The 13,421-nt window shown below is 58.7% G+C and overlaps 2 long non-coding RNA genes across 4 annotated transcripts in view; both read left to right on the top strand.

Annotated features, from left to right (window-relative positions):
• LOC113594584 (uncharacterized) overlaps positions 1 to 3,757 on the top strand; it is a 58,297-nt gene extending 54,540 nt beyond the window's left edge. For 2 of the 3 annotated variants that reach the window (XR_008294615.1, XR_008294614.1), the window contains 3 exons: positions 333 to 536; positions 952 to 1,071; positions 2,125 to 3,757. This is a non-coding gene — a long non-coding RNA (uncharacterized LOC113594584). The remainder of the gene's footprint in view (positions 1 to 332; positions 537 to 951; positions 1,072 to 2,124) is intronic. The other variant, XR_008294616.1, reaches the window with a different exon arrangement.
• Positions 3,758 to 5,457: 1,700 nt separating this feature from the next.
• On the top strand, positions 5,458 to 10,301 carry LOC128313583 (uncharacterized). The gene is made up of 2 exons (XR_008294487.1): positions 5,458 to 5,806; positions 8,905 to 10,301. It is a non-coding gene; the product is annotated as an uncharacterized LOC128313583 (long non-coding RNA).
• Positions 10,302 to 13,421: the final 3,120 nt, after the last annotated feature.

Genomic DNA, 13,421 nt, shown 5'->3' on the forward strand with positions numbered 1-13,421 from the left:
GACGTCAGGGGGAAGCTGCGAAGGGGCAGCTGCTCCTGATGTCCCAGAAGGCAGGTGCATTAGTGAGGCTCCCAGAGAAACAAACCACTAGGTTCCTGCGAAGCCCTTCCGCTCCATCCAGACTTCCTGACTCAGTCCACCGATCCCAGTGTTCACCTCATCCAGAAACATCCTCACGGACACGCCCAGAGCGGTGATTGACCCGATGTCTGGGCCGCCTACGGCCAGTCAAGTTGACGCACAGAATTACCCATCATAGCAGGCGCCTCGTTCCGCCCTAAACATGCACAGGATGCCGTGGGTGTTAGTCAAGGAGCCATCTCTGTCCGCAGCCCCCGCGACCCAGGCCCGGGGTTTCAGCTCTGCAACTCCGCTTTGGACGTGCCTGATCCAGGAGAGACAACCAACCGGAGACACCATGTTCAGAGGCTACCTGGAGCCCTGTGGCCAGTGCAACCAGGCTTCCAGCAATGAGCCGGACAATCAGAACTTCTCTCTGTCACGGGGCTGGGACTCAGGAACTTGAAGAATCACTAGTGAGTAGAGTCGGTGCAAGGCCAGGGCCTCACTTAAGGCTGACACACAAGGGAGCAGAAGCCAAGGCGGGAGGGAGCTGGGTGTGCAGACCAAGGCGGGGGGTCTGAGAGGCCTGGAGGCCCCTCAAGTGAGGGGTGCTGCTCTCAGCTGCTTCCAGATGCTATCCTCCAGCATCAGCACTGACCTGACCTTAGACTTCCCTTTTCCCATGATAATGACAACCAGTGTGAGCCGACACAGAGCCCGGCATGGAGGGGACACAAAGTGAAACAAAGGTTGGCTAGGGTCAGTGCTGGGGGGGGGGGTGGGTAGGACCCGACCCACAGAGGCCAGTCACAGGGTGCCCTTGGCCAAGCTGGAGGACACTGACCTGACTTATGTCCACCCTCCCCACCGTGGACCCCTCTTCTGCAGCCTGGCCTGTCTGTACCATAGCCTCGTCTCTCCAGGGAGGAGGGCACCACTGACCATCTCTGTTTGCCACAGAATTAAGAGGATGAGGACCGTTTTTGCCAGGGCTGTCTCCGGTTTTGGGTGAGTACTTGTGTTGTAATTATTAGCAGCAGAAAATGCTGTGCTCGACCCCCCAAATCATCCTGCCCTCTACTTCTCATGTTGAAACTCCCCTGGTGTCTTGCATGGAGATGGACAAAATGTAGGCACACAGAAATACTCCTGAACGGACTGCAAGTTTCCAGTTGCGTTTGTCTCCACATTTTCTAAAGTTTGCCACACTACCGAGTTATCTATCGTTCCATCCATCCCTCCATCCACTCACCCACTCACCCACTCATCCATCCATCCATCCATCCGTCCATCCATCCATCTGTCCGTCCATCCATCCGTCCATCCATCCACCGACACTTCCATCCATCCGTCCGTCCGTCCGTCCATCCGTCCGTCCATCCAGCCATCCATCCATCCATCCACCCATCCACCCACCCATCCATTTATACAGCCCCTAGGAAGCACCTAAGTCTACTATTGCTGATGAGATGATCCTTATAACAGGCTATTGACCCATTGCTCAGGCAAGGAAGCTGAGGCTCAGAAAGGGGAAGGGATTTGACAATGTTTACACAGGTCTTCACAGGCTCTATGCACCGTTCACTCTTGCTGGGAGAGTTGACACCAACCCCATCTCCTTCTGCTGTTGCATTGTTGCCTGGGGCCGAACCTTGTGTCCCAGGCCCTCCAAGCAGAAGATGTGTCCCTCCGTTCCCACACCTCAAGCACGGGGCTGGCACAGAGCAGACATGACACTATAAGGACCCCTTCTCCCGTGCCCCGCCTCCCCCAACCTACAGCAGTGAGACAGTGGAGAGCAGATGTGGAGCCAGGGAATCCCAGGACGTGTCAGGAGGGGCGGGGGGGGGGTGCTGTGAGTGGGAGGTGGTGGCAGAGGCCGCTGTGGCTGGCGTGTCCCAACCTGGGCCGTACAGCCGCCCTCAACTCCAACAAGCGGCCGCCTGCCTGCAGCCCTCCTTCCTTCCTTCAGGACGCCTGAGCCCAGCCCACAGGGCCCCTCCCCACGCCTCCCTGCCCCGAAGCTGCCGCCCACCTGCCTCTCTTGCCTTTCCTTTCCAGCTGGAGAAGAAGAAAACTTCCTTCTCGAGAAGCCGACAGCCACCAGCCAGGGCAGAGCCTGCCTGCCAGCAGCCTGCAGGGCCCCCCCCCCCCACCATGCCTGAGGGCTTTCTAGACCCTGCAGCTCCTCTTTGGGGGCTGGCTTCCCCCCCGCCTCTGGGGTCCCCATCACCCTCTGCAATTTGTGCTTTGTCTCCTACCACTTGTGACTCCACGTTCCCTCCCCCGGGTCTGTGCTCCACGGTCCCCATGCCCGCGGGCCACCCTTCCCTCTGCCCAGTGAGCTCCTCAGCATCCTGCCAGGCTCCTGCGGAGACCTTCGGACTCGCATCAGCAGGCAGCGGGGAGCAGGGGGAGGGTGTGGGCCCAGGAGAGGGAGGCGATAGAAGTCAGAACCACCCCTGCTGGCCCCTCACGTGATGACTCTTGGGGGGTGCTGGTCTGCCCCCTCCCTGTCGGGCCCCCACACCAGAGAGACCACCTCTGCTCTCCCCCCGGGCTGGGCCCTCCCAGAGTTCCAAGGCCCGGGACCTGCTCCTCACACGGCCTCTGGCTCTCTGCTCGGCCACAGTTTTTCCATGGCCCCGGCAGCGACTCATGCCATTGGGCGCCGAAAGCCTCCATGACCTTCAAGTGAACGTTCCCATCTTAGCCCGAGACGTCCCATTATCTTCACTCTTTTAGCTTTACATGCTTTTCAGGGGTTGCTTGCCCTGGTGCCTCCCTCGTGTCCTACTGGGCTGTCCTCGTTTTCTCCATCTGGAAAACAGGCAAGTGCTGATGCCCCCTGCCAGGCTCCGTGCAGGGCTCACTTCGAGGACTCACCCCGGCCTGGTCTCACGTACCTCGGGGTTATCGCTTTCTGAGCTCTGACCTCACCAATCAGAGGGCTGGAACCCACCACCTTCAAATGGAAACGGACCTTGGGGTTTGGACACTCAGGGCCAGTGCAGTCGAGGGCCCCCCTAGGGTCACCCAGCTGCCGGGCAGAGGGACGGCACAGTCAAGCTTCCTGCTGGAGGCCGTTCGGTGAGAGCTGGGCTGCTCTCCCAGGCCACCGGGAGACTTTTGGGAGGACAGCATCCTGGTTGGAGACTTTGGGGAGGGCAGCATCTGTTAGTGCAGACTCCGGTGGGGTCCGTCTGCGGGGTCCCGGTCCCTATGGCCCTCCCTGTGGGCCTCCCTGTAAGCTCCGTACCCCTGGGCTTGCCCTGCAGCCGTACCCCAGTCTCTTCCAGCCGGAGGGAGCCAGGAGGGGCTGCCGTGGGCCCATCTGATGATGAGCTGTATGGAGGGCGGGCTTGGTGAGTCAAGTGGCAGGGTCCCCACACCCTTCCTACGCACCCTATTTACTCACCCATCACTTGTGCATTCCAGCAGGCATAAGGCAGACGGTCCTTGTCTCCCTGAAGTGAACAACTCTGGTCGGTGTGACGAATCTGGAGGCCAGACGAGACTGTCACTGCAGCTGGATCCGTGTGACACCTCCCTGTCCTGTCCGTGTCCCAGCCCCATCACTGTACATCCAGGGCCCCCCCACAGCGAAGGCTCGGTCCCCACCTGCCCCTCCGGCCAGCCTTAGCATGTGGGGGTCGGGGCTAAAACAGAAGCCTGAACCCCGAGTCGGGGTCATTTGTTTCCATGCCTTCCTGGTGCAGCAGAGCACGAGTCCCACAGCAGAACCATGTCTCTTTCTGCCTGTGGGTCCTCAGCAGCTGGTGCAGACGTCCTTTGAGGCAGGTGTGGACGAGTGAATGAATGGGTGTGAGAATGAGTGAATGATCATCAAGAGACCTGAGATCCTTCTGGTCTCAAGTGGCCAGGAAAGCATCATCAAACAGCCCAACGTGAGAGCAGGTGGGAAGTTGTAGGAACCGTACAGATTCAGCGGAAATGTGAGCGTGAGGGAGCCGGGACCTGAAGGGAGACTCGGAACAGAGTCCTGGCTTCCTGAGACAGGAGGGTCATTGTGGAGGCCCCGGAGCTGCCCCATCCCAGGAGGAGGCAGAGCCCCTGAGCGAGCAGCCCGGAGCCAGGCCTTCGTGGAGAAAGAAGGTGCTCCGGGCCCTGAGACCCCAGCAGAGGTGCCCCGGGAAAGTGTCCCGTTCCCGCGTCCGCTGTCTCGCTTGTGCCACCGTTCCTGCATCTGGCATCCACCCGTCACAGAGCCCAGGGCCCTCAAGCGTCAGGAAAACGCGGCTGGAACTATTTCTTGGTATATATAGGTTTTGGAAAGTATATTCACAATTGCTGCGCTTGGGGACACAAGCAGAGTGCTTCCTCGGGAGCTGAAGGTGAGATGCACCTCAGCCACAAAGACGCAGCGAGGGGGGCAGCCGGGCGGCCCAGGAATTTGACCTCCTCCTTCCCCCGGACATGCCCTGGCTGCCGCCGCAGGTGACATCGGGGCCTCTCTGGCCCCCGTGTCCAGGCTTGCCTGCACGCACAGTTGCTGAGTCTGGGGAAACGGTGTTGTGGGGGACAGAGGCCCCCGGGGTCTGAGGCCCGGACAGGCCAACGGAGTTTTCACGGTGCCAAATGCAGATCAAAGACGCGGGCAAGCCCGCGAGTTTGCGGTCCCCACAACAAAGCCTGGCGGGGACGCCTCAGCTGGAGGCACACGGCTCGCGGCCGTGGCTGTCCTGTCACAGGACCGCTGGTCACCCATGAGGTGGCAGATTAGGAATTTCCTCTTCTGTTTTTACTGCAAAGTTTGCCCTGGCAAAGGGTGTTTGCTTTGGGAACGTTTTCTCCCCTTTGAGCCTCTTGGCTGCACGTGAAAGGGTGGTCGGGCCGGGGTGGGACGTTCACAGCCCTTGGAGATGCTGCTACGGGATCAAAGCTGCATCGTCGCCCGTTTTTATTATTTGGGTGAACCGTTGCAGAGCTGGTGGGGGCGGGGCGCTGGTCTGCTGAGCTGAGGACAGCTTCCAGGACAAGTAGCACTGGTGGTCTCTCTGGGCCCCCCGCCAAGCCCCCGGCCGAGGAGGAACCGGAGGCAGGTTGGGAGAGGGCCGCCAAGAAGAGAGGCGGATGGACCGGCACCCACAGGCCTGTGAGTCTCGGGGCTGGGTTGGGCCGACAGGCGGGCCCAGCCGTCCCCTCGTGTCCCCAGCGACAGCTCAGGGCTCATTTCTGGCAGAACCACCCCAGGGGCCACCTGCTCCCAGGCCCAGCCCAAGAGATGGTTCAGCTCATCTGCCTGGTCGGCAAGGGTCTCGTGGGCGGGCTCCTCCCTCACCGACCTCAGGGCCTCCAAGCCTCTGTGGCCCGGCTGGGGTCTTCCGAAAAGGACGAGTGGGGGTCGCCGGCCACGTCCCCAGATCCACCTCCCTCCTGGTGCGTGGGCAAGGGTGCAGATAAGTGGGCTTCTCCCACCAACACGGGGCTGGGTTGGTTCCACCATCCCGGAGGGCCGTGCCTGTCCACCCTCATGGTGTCTGTGGGTATTTCGGCACCCTAAGCGTGTGCCACACCCCAAGTGTGCCAGGCAATCGCTGTTCCGGTGACGGTGAGAAATACGACACAGATTAACAGCTCACCGACAGGGGGCTAAGCAGGTCGTGGTAAAGGAAGGAGCGTCACACGGAACAGAACCTTCATCGCATCGGCTCATTTGTGCAAAGCCCGCACTTTGCGGTGCGTGTGATCGTACCGCACAGAGGGTAGGTGCCTGATACGCGTCCCCCGTCGCATCACTCGCCAGTGACAGTCTGGCTATCAAATCCCAGGGGACGTGATTTCCTTCAAAATTCTGGATACTTCATTTGACTTGCAGCGCCCCACCCCCCCACCGTGTTGTGGGAAAGCCCGAGGCTGCTTCCTTAGCCCTCCTGTGACAGGACTGGGTCCCAGGCCGTCTTTTCCCAGCTCTGGGTCCAGCTGTGACTGCTGCCCTGGGGCATCCTGCTGTCCCCGGCCAGCAGGCCTGGAAGTTTCTGAATTGTTTCTTCAACGATTTCCTTCCCTCCGTGTTCTCTATTCCCTTTTTAAAAGTCCTATTAGGGTGTCGAGCCACCAACCTGGTCACCCACAGGCTAAAAACTCTCTTTTCTCTAGTTCTCTGTCACTTTGTCCTTTGGCTTTGCTTTCTGGAAGATTTCTTCAACCTCGTTGTGCAGATTTTTTTTTTTTTTTTTTTTTAGCAGGCTTCATGCCCAGCGTGGAGCCCAACCTGGGGTTTGAACTCATGACCCTGAGATCAATGCCTGAGCTGAGATCAAGAGTCAGACACTTAACCGACTGAGCCACCAGGCGTCCCCTGATCTGGTTTACTGTTGAATTTTTTATTTCTAAGAGCTTGTCTTTGTTCTCTGGGCTTCCTTCAAAGAGCCCAGTGCTGTGTTTCAGCTTCGACCCCGCTGCTGGATGCACGGAGGGTATCTGTGCTGCCCTCTCCTTTGATGAGCGTCTCCCCCACCCCACACCCTGGTCTCGCCCGGCAGGCGGGTTCTCTCTGTGTCTGTTTGGGTCTGTGTTTCACACAACCTGTTTCCTGCTACAGCTGGGTGACTGTGCTGCGAGCCTCCGTGGGTTGATCAGGCCAGGCCATTTCACCAGGAAACCCTCAGGTCGCATCCTCCCTGGGGGTCAATTTTCCGGAAGACTCCCCCCTCACACACCCACCCGCAGAATCTCCCCTTCATCCTGAGGCCTCCTGGCATCCCAGACCGGGGGTCTCTGAGTAAACCCCCCGAGTCCTGCTGGGTCGGTGGGGGGAAGTCATGGGGATGCAGAGTGGGGGATGCTCACGCAGGGTCCCTCCACCTGCTCTCCTGCCCTCGTCACCCCCATGGCTCCAGACGCCTGGTGCCACCACCCCTGGCTCCCCCTGGGTCCTTCATGCAGCCTCCCCCTAGTGTCAGCCCCCCATTTCCACCTTCCTCTGGGCTGTGGCCCCAGCCAGCCATGGGCTCCCTGCAGAAATTCCCCCAAAACTCCATTTTGGTCCTGGGACAAATGTCCATCTCCCCCTGCCCCCCCCCCCAACCCGTGTGTGTGTGTGTGTGTGTGTGTGAGAGAGAGAGAGAGAGAGAGAGAGGAGGGGGCTCTTCCCCCCCCCCCGTGTGTGTGAATGTGGGTGACAAAGGGAGAAGCCACAGTTTGTGTCCTGCCCCTGCTTCCTCCCTGGAACCAACATTCCTTTTCAAAACGTTTTCTCGAAAACAAAGAGTCTATTTATGACATGTTCCATTAAAGGGGGGTGGGCTTGGTGTCCAGGTGGGCCTGGGCTGCATCCAGGCCCAGCAGCTTTATAACCTGGGTGACCTTGGCCACCCCCTTGCCTCTCGGAACCCTGTCTCCTTATCTGTTTAATGGGAGCAGAATTCCCACCTGGCAGGGCTATTGTGGGGCACAGAAGAGATAATGCGCCATAAAGTGCCCGCCGAGGGCTTGGTGCGCAGCTGGCGCGGCCGTGAGAGCCGGCTTTGTGTCCTTGTTTGTGTAGGTGTCTTATCTCCCTCTGGCCAAGCGAGGCCGGCCGCTGGGCTCACCTCGCCACCAGCCCGCAGGGCCACGGACGCCGCCGACTGGGGCGCAGGGTTTCTGCTCCGGGGACTGGCACGCGGGTGCGGGCTGGGTCCCCAGGAATGCGATCAATCTCCCGGCCCCAGGGCTGATCTCCCACCGCTGATAGGCCACCTGCAGCCTGGAGAGGCCACCCCAGGGGCTGGGCTGTCAGCACCAGTGGGGGCCGCCTGTCCCCGCAAGACCAGACATGTGCCCCGAGCCGCATCCGGGATTCGGCAAGAGCGGCTTCCTTGCGGCTGCAGCCCGTGTCTCCTCTTGTCCAGGAATGTCCTGCCGTCCTCCCTCCCGCCCAAGCCGCCTGCTCCCAGGCCCCTCTGCCATTCGAGTCCCCACTTAAGGCTCCACAGGTTTGGGCCAATAACACGTTTCCGACCCACAGACCCGAGCGTCTGGAGGAGTACTGGGTGTCGCCAAACGGTGGGGGTGGATCTGGGGGACTCTTCCTTGGGGTCCTCCCTGGGGGGGGGCGTGAATCTGGGTTCAGGGTTTGTAGGGGGAGCAGTGCCTGTGGATTCAGAAATAGTGTCCCAACTGAATAAAACAACCTGTCACTTAGCTACTGGGTGGAATTCAGGACATTTGTCCCAGGACCAAAATGGAGTTTTGGGGGGAGTTTCTGCGGGGAGCCACAGGTTTGGGACACGTGCTCGGACCCCAGGGGGAGGCTGCCAGTTGTGGTGACCGTGTGGGTCACCACATCCCTGCAGCTGAGACACAGATCTGTCCTTTTCTTCCCACTCCCTTGGTGGTGTCGAGTGCCAGCTGGTGGACCGGACCGAGGTCTGGAAGGCACACGGAGAAATGGGACCACTACGGGACCCGTTCTCAAACCGGGTGCCCATAGAACACTCTGTGGGACCCTAGGGGCACTTCCCAGACACCAGGGTTCTGATTCAGCAGACCCAGCTGGGCCTCAGGTCCCCACTCTTGTGATGGCTTGGTGGGCTTTAGGCCAAGCCGGAGAGACCCCACTCTGAGCCCTGAGGCCACGGGACACGTAGCCTCTCCGGATGGGGTGCGTGCTCCCCCGTGACCTTCCCTCTGCAGCAGGTGGGGCCTTCTCAGCCCTAGTTCAGATTCGTGGCGCCTACCCCATGCCTCGGGCAGCCCCTCCCTCGCTGGGCTTCTGTTCCCCGGCCTGGTCAGTTTGTCAGTTTGCAAAGCAGCCTTTCCCCTGAGGCCCGTGGTGTGCCTAACAACCATCCCACAGAGGATTTCTCGTGTCTGCAGGCTGTTGGAACTGCCCAGGGAGGCTGGTGAACTGGGACTGATTTTATCCTCACAAGACCCTCAGCTCCTCAGGGAGCTCATCTGGGGAGCAAAGCTGACCAGCGAGGAGGTTGGCACCCTCTGGGTAGGCTGGGGCTGGGTTCAGCTGGGGAGGGATTGGCTTTTCAGTCCCCTCCCTCCCACCATCTGAGAGACGGGAAGCCACAGGCCTCCCCGTGTCTCACTGAGGGTGCGGTGATGGTGGTAGCCGGTGAGACTCCCACTGCCCGTCTGCCAGAGCACAGCCAGGCTCCAGGGCTGGTCCGGGGCTCCCCCTCCCTCCGGGCATCAGGGCCGCTCAGCCCGTGGACCAGTACCCAGAGTTTCTGGCCTTTGCCCCCTGCACACGCTCTCCCTCTGGGCCTTTCCTGCCCCGGCCTGTGCAGCGTCCCCACCCTCCCCTCTCGGCCTGAACCCTTTCCTCCTTCCCCGAGGCCCTTCTGGTTCACGGGTGAGTCCTTGTCAGGTCTCATCTCGGGACGGCAACGCTGTCCCTGGCCCCACGGCAGCAGCAGCCCCGGAACCCACGAGGAATGTGAATTTCTAGGCTTTAACAAGCCCGAAGGCGATTGTGATGCTCGGGGTGAGACCCGCTCCCCACCGTGGCAGGCTGGGGTGGGGCCGGCAACTCAGGAAAACGCCAGGATGGCTGCGGCCTGATCTCGGCAGCCAGGTCGGGCAGTCCACGGCCACGGATGCCGAGTCTGCTCGGCCGGTGAGGAGGAGAGCACCGCACATCTTCGCGTGTGAAGATCCAGATAAACATTTATCTAAAAGGAAATTCGAAGCTTTTGTGTGCCAAACACCCGTGGCCAAGGTAAAAGGCTAATTACATGGGCATGCGGATTTGCAACAACTACAGTGAGGGGTTAACATTTCAATTATGTGACGACACAGGTGATTTAATGATGAAAAGTGCTGAGATCCCCCCAAGTGGAGTGTCAGAGGTCAGGAACGGGCCTTTTGCCAAGAGAAGGAGCCGAGGACGGGCGAAGCCTGGTGGAAAAAATAAATACAGCAGCGGTTGAGTGCTTGGAGCGATGACAAAAGGGAGGAGGATATTTGCTGGGGAAGCATCAGACTGGTGAAATGATTCCCTTGTGTGACTTCTTTTTTTTTTTAATTTTTTTTTTTTAACGTTTATTTATTTTTGAGACAGAGAGAGACACAGAGCATGAACGGGGGAGGGTCAGAGAGAGGGAGACACAGAATCCGAAACAGGCTCCAGGCTCTGAGCTGTCAGCACAGAGCCCGACGTAGGGCTCGAACCCACAGACTGAGAGATCATGACCTGAGCCAAAGTCGGCCGCTCAACCGACTGAGCCACCCAGGCGCCCCTCCCTTGTGTGACTTCTAATAAAACTTCTTTTTCCTTATTCTGCACTGATCCAGCATGTAGCGGTTTGTTGAAAATAAGAATAGTAACAACGTGTTCAGTTATGTGTGCTCACGCACGTATCCTACACGTGTGTCTTCTGTGTGTGTCTTACGTGTATATTCCACGTATGAGAGGACGGAATGGTAGCTGTAAGACAGGAACCGGTGGAGAAAGCAGGGTCGCCTGTTACGATGGGGCCCCCGCACCCAGCCTGTGGGGCAGGGTGGGGATATTTGAAGGTGAACTTGCATTAGCAGTGAGCGTATGTTGCAAACTCTGGGGCAACCGATAAAAATAATAAAAAAGAGGGGCGCCTGGGTGGCTCAGTCGGTTAAGCGTCCGACTTCGGCTCAGGTCATGAGCTCACGGTCTGTGAGTTCGAGCCCCGCGTCAGGCTCTGTGCTGACAGCTCAGAGCCTGGAGCCTCTTTCAGATTCTGTGTCTCCCTCTCTCTCTGCCCCTCCCCTGTTCACGCTCTGTCTCTCTCTGTCCCAAAAATAAATAAACGTTAAAAAAAATAAATAAATAAAAAAGAAGTATAAGCTACGAAATGCTTATACTTACAAGATTTATAAATATTATATACTTATAACGAAACCATGTAAAATGCCCAGTTAAAATTGCAAAACGGAGAAAAGGTGTGGAAGACAAAGCCAGGAACAGAGGACAAGGGTGACAAACCGAAAACCGCCGAATCTGGTGGATATTAACCCATCTGTGTACCAGCCACCGCTTGGGACGTCAGCGGTCCACGGGCTCCGGCGAAAGAAAGATCGTCAGGGTGGATCTGAAGACAAGACCGGCCGGTGCGGTCCGCACGGAGCCCACCTCAAACGTAAAGACACGTACACGTGAGAAGTGGAGAGAACAGTCGTGCCCATCCCAGTGGGGAGGAAGGAGCTTCTCCAGCAGCGAGCGTCATCGTGACTGGAGTGGGCGTCACGCGAGGGAGGCGGGGCTCCCCAGCAGACGTGATTCCTAATGCTGAGCAGGAGGCACGGGTGGGGAGGATGGGTTTTTGGCAGATGGCTCTGGGACGGTTGGGTATCCACACACAAGAAGTGAGACGTGTGCCTCTGGTTCACACGACTGTGACACACACACACACGCCTGGGCAGATTGAACGCTACATGTCGAGACTATAGCGGTTTTAGGACAGAATATGGGGGACATCTTCATAATTGGCGCCCTGTACAGACTTCTTCAACAATTCACAAAATAATCGTCATAAAGGCAAAGATTGATACAAATTAAGATTAAGAAATTCTGTTTCATAAAAAGGCACCATAAAAGGAGACAAGGGACAAACCTTGAGGTAGGAGGAGGTCTGCCCTACCCACACCGAAAAACGGAAGGTCCAGCACATGAAAAACAAACTTTAAAAGGCATCAAGGGGACAAAGCACCAAACTAAAAACGGGCCAGTGATTTCACCAAAGAGGAAGCCCAGATAGGATCAAACCTCATTAGTAACCAGGAAAAGCCAGTGAGAATCACAATGAGAGACCGTTACTCATCCAGCAGGTTGGCAAAAGTTTAAAAAGTCTGACCATACCAAGGGCTGGCGAGGCCACAGGACCCTCACGCCTCCGGGTTGGGGCCCTTGGCGCCAGTGTCGGGGAAGGCTCCCCGCTCAGCTGTCTGTCTCGGGGGACGTCTTGTGCGGTGGACTTGGGGGCTTTGTGGGAATGTTCGAGGCAGTGTGATTTACAGAGCAGAAAGCTGGACGCGACCCAGATGTGCACCCCCAGCGGCGGGAAGGACGTGTGCGAATTCACACAGCGCGGTCACCACCGGCAGCAGGAAGGCTCTCTCAGCGGAGGGGAGGGGCCGGCCACACACCGTGGGAAGCGTGATCTTGTTTGTTAGACTGACTAGTGCATGATCAAACTGTATAGGAAGCAAGGCAGTGACCTCACGCGACTCAGGGCAGAGAGCGAGAGGGGAGAGAATTAAACTTTGAGACGGAGTGGAATAGGTTCTCCTGGGGGCTGGGATCAGGCTGCCACCTTCTTGTTCCCCTGTGCCCCCCCCCCCCAAGGCGGGTGCACCTGCTTCCGGTGCTGGCCGTGGCCAACAGCAGCCGGGGCCCTGTCTCCGAAGGTCAAACGTCCCGCATCCCTCCCTTCCTCCCCCGAGAGCGTTTTCCATTGACTTTGGCTGCTGCACACACAGGCCAGCCGCCCACCTCAGATCCCATTCGCAAGTGGTCAGGGTCTGAATAAATACGTCGCCGGAGGAGCTGGGGTGCCCGGCTGGGCCCTGCAGAGTAAGCAAACCCTCCAGGAAGTGGCCTGGCCACCCCGAGTGCCCACACCCGTCCTGGGCACCTCCCTGGGGCCTCTGGGGAAGGAGGAGCACCCCGTGCCTGGGGTCTTGGGCTCTGCTGGCCGCCCCGTGTCTGCAGGGCACCCTCCGGTCCCGGACCAAGACCCGGAAACCTGTGCGTGGCTAGCCAGGGGTCTCGGGGGCGGGGGCAGCCTGGGGTCAGCTGTGTGTGCAGATACTTTCTGATGTTCTACCCGTGAGATCAAAGTGTTTGCTTAATTTTCAGAGAAGAAATAGCTTCCAAGCATCTTTGAGAAGACAGTGTTTTGGAAGGAGGTGGTCTGGCGCTGGGCTACTGGGCAGGCTCGGCAGATCCCACGGTCTCCTGGGCCTCGGTTTCCCCCGACTCTGTCCCTGAGCCCCTCTGAGGCCAAGAGCCTCTGACACCAGCCCCTGACGTTCACCCTCTCTCTCCCCCACAGGTGGGGCAGGTTGGGATCGACGGTCCAGATGGCAGGTGCAACACAGGACCTCGTAGGCCCCTTGGGATGTGGTTGGAGGCCGACACCCCAGTTTCCCCTTCCCTAAACACACAGGCTTACTGGGAGGGGTGGGCCACCATGAGGGGAGCTGCCTCAGGAGCAGAAACGTTGAAGAACCCAGGGCCCAGGGCTGGGCCGGACCTGACCTCTTTTTTTTTTTTTTTTAAATTTTTTAAAATATTTATTTTTGAGAGCGAGAGAGAGAGAGACAGAGCATGAGCGGGGAGGAGCAGAGAGAGAGAGAGGGAGACACAGAATCCGAACAGGCTCCAGGCTCTGAGCTGTCAGCACAGAGCCCGACGCGGGGCT

Source organism: Acinonyx jubatus, chromosome E3 (genome assembly GCF_027475565.1).
Source record: "Acinonyx jubatus isolate Ajub_Pintada_27869175 chromosome E3, VMU_Ajub_asm_v1.0, whole genome shotgun sequence".
Lineage (NCBI taxonomy): Eukaryota > Metazoa > Chordata > Mammalia > Carnivora > Felidae > Acinonyx > Acinonyx jubatus.